At 44.0% G+C, this 5,000-nt stretch overlaps 1 long non-coding RNA gene across 2 annotated transcripts in view; it reads right to left on the reverse strand.

Moving 5' to 3' along the window:
• The window catches only part of LOC123499545, a 45,731-nt gene that overhangs the window by 20,406 nt on the left and 20,325 nt on the right, over window positions 1–5,000 (reverse strand). For both annotated transcript variants that reach the window (XR_006673028.1, XR_006673029.1), the window contains exon 3: window positions 3,771–3,935. This is a non-coding gene — a long non-coding RNA (uncharacterized LOC123499545). The remainder of the gene's footprint in view (window positions 1–3,770; window positions 3,936–5,000) is intronic.

A 5,000-nucleotide genomic window follows, 5' to 3' on the forward strand; every position in this document is an offset into this window, starting at 1 on the left:
TTAGGTTAAGAAAATTGTACCAACAGAGTACAAATAAAGAAATTGAATTGAAAGCAATATTTTTCTGTTAACTTAATAATTTATCTTCATGTTTCGTCTTGACATGATTAATGTTAAGTAGAAAGGCATTGCGTTATTAGTCTAATGCATGAACGATACTATATCATTCAGTTATCTATGAAGACAATTTAAAACAAGCTGATGCTCAAATTACTACAGCTTGTATTCAGCTAAGCTTAATAATATCTTACAAGGCAAGTTCAATTTCAAGAGATAAAGAGGAGTGATCGAGTGAGTCACGCCTTTCATTCTTTGTAGTTCTGCTCCAGCTCAGTATTATTCTCTGGGATACCAAAAGCGAGTTAGCAAATTTCATATTACCATTAATACTCAAAGGTTTAAAGACATTCTAACTTTTCCCGACTTTCAGTCGTATTGGCTTGCCAGTCACGTGGAACTGAGCCAGGAGGGAGGGCCGGGAGTGGGGGCCTTGCTTCCTGACGGTGAACTATGTTGGGTGTAAGGATAGTGGAGGGAGGAATCAGCTTATGTTGGTAGTAAGAGCAGAGGTGGAGGGCTTGGTGAGGTATGTGGAGGTGCAGCGGATGGGTAGAGGCGGGGGATGCATGGAGAGGGATGAGCGCACTGTCAACAAGGAACAAAGCACGTTCACGGTACTTCCTGTGACAATAGGTTTTCACCGCACGCCCAAAAATGGTCCCCAAATTAATCCTTGAAAATGGATGTCATCGCTGTGCTCTTGTTGTGCTCTGGACATGACGGAAGCCTCGCGCGAGTGAACACAGAGGCGAGTCAACATCACTGAATGCCGGCGTGCTATTTCAGCGGCTGGCGGCCTCTAAACACCCCCTGCGAAGTGCTGTACTCAGATCATGGGTTGCAAAGCCACTCTACAGGCCAGATTACAGCCCGCTCAGGGCATTCAGGACTTGGTGGGAAGACGTGGTAGTTTATAATGAACACCTGCACTCCACCGTGACTTCCTCGTTATACACGCAGTTTGTGTCGTTTGAGTCTCGCATGACCCCGTTGATACTCCACCAAGTCAACCTTTTTACCGGTATAGTCGTCTTTTATTGACAATTGGGATCGCTACATTAAATCTCTTACAAAAATACTAAGAGCATGAAGTTACACTAATTTTCGCTAAGCTACAGAAGTATGTATTCAAGAGATTGCAGTACTAATATATCAGTCTCGAAAATTGTATATGATCATATGGAAAAGATTGACGACCATATTATAAGAAAGATTGATCATCAGTGATCCTTCCATAGCAGAGTTTGGTCTAATTACTCGCTCGCCTCGGCATAGTGGAGTTTACGTGATGAAATAGACCTGTGAAATCTTCATGTCGGACTCCACGAAGACGGATGCGGAACGGAAAACAAGTTGAGCAGCGGCGTCGCTCGTCACCCCGACCTGTCATCTCAGCCTGGCATTTACGTGTGGGATACAGCCAAGTCTGCATTGATGACATGAATACAGAATATAGAGTACACAGCTTCCCTCACCCTTGGACATTATTAAACCTTGCATCTGTCTCTTTTCGTTCTTCCTTGTACACAAGCGGTAAGATTGCAGAAAGCTGCCCAAAAGTGAGTGGGTTATAAATACGAACGCGGTTTCCAATCTTGCTTACAAATCATTAATCACCTGTGGCCCTTGAAAATACTGGTTTAAAGATATTTAGTACTGTGGCGGACACTACTCAGGTCATACAGGAAAAATAGGCTTCCAGACGTTTGATACTCGAGACAAATGTCTTTACGCACAGACGTCTGAACTACCCTGTGGATCCACACACACCAATATAACGTTTACCAACCCATCCACTACCTACATAACCACATCCACTCAACCACCCATCCATCATTTGATCTGAGTACCGTCCTCTCCAGTGGCAAATCACCAATTCCAAAAGTAGTCGCGGTGAAAGCAAAGCATTTCTGAATAAGGGACTATACCTACTGTGCTTTTTGTTCTCGGAGATTTGGGTTGATGGAGCCACTTTCGTATTCCAGCTAATAAAACAAGACATTGTATCCTGACACAGAGGAAATATATCGGAAGAGATGTGTTTGTTGCGCGTCATATTTCACAGAATGGACAACCGGAACAAGGGCAACTCGCAACGTCCGGTCCTGAATTTCATATTTCGCGATTCGTCTCTCTCTCTCTCTCTCTCTCTCTCTCTCTCTCTCTCTCTCTCTCTCTCCACAAACGCCTGCGAGAGAGAGAGAGAGAGAGAGAGAGAGAGAGAGAGAGAGAGAGAGAGAGAGAGAGGGGAAGAGCAGTGGAGGTGGGAAAGCAGCCTCCGAACAATTATTTCAAAGTTACGTATTTGGTATTACAAGCTGCCAAATTGTGATCAACTTCTACAGCATTTGTTACATTGCAAACTGACATCTGGCAGATTAGACCCCTCCACCAGCCCCCTCCACCACAATATGCCTCATCCTCCCACCCCTTCCACCACAACCTGTCTGGCTTAGTCACTCACTCCCTCCCTTCCTTCCTCCCTCCCTCCCTCCCTTTCTCCCTCCGTCCCTCCCTCCCTCCTTTTGCCCTCCCTCTCTTCCATCATCCCTCCCTCCCTTCCTCCCTCCCTTGCTTCCTTCCTACCTCCTTCCTGCCAGCCCTCCCTCCCCTCAAAAATAATCAGTAATACGTCACTCACGAGTCAGTCTTGCTGGAAACTGAAATTAACTTTTGAAAGACACATTTTTTACATGCGGGTGACACTTTAGACAAACAGCTGCAGTCCTTCTCAGCCTCGGAGACTGCTCAGTATGATTTGCTGCGTTGCAACTTTCCCATTCTACTTATTCACCTCCGATGCCTTGATTTTCTATAGTTATATTAATGCTCCATGAAATTAATAAAATTGTACAAGTTTATTTACAATGTACTCTTTTCAAAAGGCATCACTGACAAAGAAAAGAATGACTGACTGAGTAGTTGTATAGTAACATTTTCCTTATTATTTGTTATTGCTTAGTCAAACAGTCTTGAGGGAAAATTGATTAAAGAGCGCCGAACTATTATTAACGCCGAACTATCATGTAATTAACAATCAAATGGTGAACAATGTATTTCCGCTACATTTCATCCTACGGTATATTTCTTAATAATTATGACCGAGGGAGTAATATTGATACGCAAAGTTTCCATTTTAACTTCAGTTCCTGAAAGCCTTCATCTGACGTATGTACGTTTCCAATTACTCACGTAAGGTTGAAAAAAAATGGGAGGTGGAGGAGGGAAGAAGAGATACAGCTCGTTATATTGACATGTTCCCACGCTGGAAAACATATCACACGCCACGGAAATTAAAGTCACAGTTCACAACAAACGAGAGAGAAAGTGACGTGAGAGTAACACACGTGGCACTCGACACTTCCCCGGGGACACACGACTGGCGGGAAATGTAGCGCCTCTATTTACTCTCTTTAGACAGCTGATCAAACGCACCTCTATCTACTTTCTTTTAGACTGATGAATTAATGCACTAGATCAGCATGACGCCAACTTGTAAGGATGAAGATGTACGTCTTATTTAAATTCACTCCGAGATGACTTAAATAAACTAACTCTTGCAAGACTCTTCCTTCTTACGTACCTCTTCGTTGAATTAGCTTCCAGATAAGTAAGGGAAAACCAATCCGGTCTATTGCTACAAATGATGATAATAAACATCCTTGTCCCTGAAATTACATGAATCTTACGATAAGGATTCCTTTCCTTACCTTTCCTTTGACTTGATTTGTATTGCGGTTCTGAAGACGAGCAGTTTCCGTGCCTGTTTCCGGGAAGGGTAAGACGTGGTGGTGGTGGAGGTAGTAGTAGTAATAGTTAGTCTCTAGCAGGGATGAAGAGAACGCTGCGCTTCATATGACAGGGTTGAGAGTTTCCTGAGGAGGTAAAGGGGTGGTGTGAGATACGTAATTCTGTCAAAGGAAAGTGTAGGCGTCTTAATTTCTCCTTATGCATCATTATTGCTACACGCAAATACACATGAGGGCGCAAACAGACACCCAGACACATCTAGACACCCACACACCCACACACCCCAACACGGAAATAAATAAATCAGTGAAAAATCACCTGAAGAAGTTGTGCGTGTCAAGAGCATTCATATCACTGTCTCTATGTGCATATATATATATATATATATATATATATATATATATATATATATATATATATATATATATATATGATAAAGCAGAAGTAAAAAAAAAAAAAACGTTAAAGGACACGGCATAAGGAACTTTACGTAATTCTGTAAGAGTGCTGTTAGATGAACAGGAAGCCAAGCACGCACGCGCGCACACACACACACACACACACACACACACACACACACACACACACACACACACTACTGCCACCGCTTTCCGCTATTTCATTTATGTTCTTCAAGTAGGATGGACCAGACTGGGTGTAAAGCATTGCAGTTTCGCTGACGTTCTCGTGAGAATAAAAATGCTTCACTTCACGGAACTGGAGGAGGAGGAAGAGGAGGAGGTGGTGTGTGAGAGAGAGAGAGAGAGAGAGAGAGAGAGAGAGAGAGAGAGAGAGAGAGAGAGAGAGAGAGAGAGAGAGAGAGAGAGAGAGAGAGAGAGTGACAGGGATGGTGATCGTGAAGGAAAGTGACTAAGGAGGAGAAAGTGAATTGGAGCGAGGAGGAGGAAGGGGAGGATGGAAAATAAGGATGCGAAAGGAAGAACAGAACGGACACACAATAAGGTGAGTTTACTGAGGTGACAGTTGTGATGTTTTAACATAGTGATGCCTGACGGTGGTGGTGGTGGTGGTGGTGGTGGTGGCGGCGGCTGACGGTGGTAGTGGTAGTGGTGGTGGTGGTGGTGGTGGTGATGGTGGTAGTGGTGGTAGTGGTGGTGGTGGTGGTGATGGTGGTAATGGGGGTGGTGGTGGTGATGGTGGTAGTGGTGGTGGTGGTGGTGGTGATGGTG

This window comes from Portunus trituberculatus, chromosome 50 (assembly GCF_017591435.1).
Source record: "Portunus trituberculatus isolate SZX2019 chromosome 50, ASM1759143v1, whole genome shotgun sequence".
NCBI classification, from domain to species: Eukaryota; Metazoa; Arthropoda; class Malacostraca; order Decapoda; family Portunidae; genus Portunus; species Portunus trituberculatus.